The sequence below is a fragment of the Gavialis gangeticus genome, unplaced genomic scaffold (assembly GCF_001723915.1).
Source record: "Gavialis gangeticus isolate Ggan-Ray unplaced genomic scaffold, GavGan_comp1, whole genome shotgun sequence".
In the NCBI taxonomy this organism is placed as follows: Eukaryota; Metazoa; Chordata; order Crocodylia; family Gavialidae; genus Gavialis; species Gavialis gangeticus.
Window position 1 is genome coordinate 48,600,859 of NW_017729000.1, and position 345 is coordinate 48,601,203.

The window sequence follows — 345 nt, forward strand, 5'->3', positions numbered from 1 at the left end:
ATCAGGTGCTTGATGGGATGTAAAGAGCCCTATTACGTTAAAAAAATTGCCTTCTGCACCTTTCAAGACAGGCTCTACAACTGGGGCTTTGCTTGCATGCCCAGGTTGACAGGTCTATTTGCCAAGCACTTTCTGCAGTAAGAACTGATGGCTTAGCTAATTCATTCAACACCCTCTGTATTTTATAGGAAGGAGCGTCTCAAATGCCTCTGACTTGCAGTGACAGGAAAGGCCTAGTGCCTGCTGGTAGAGCAAGGGACCCAAAAGCAACTTAGGACACACGGTAGAACTTGTGCGAGATCAGTTAAAGAAATTAGACATATACAAGTCAGCAGGACTGGATGA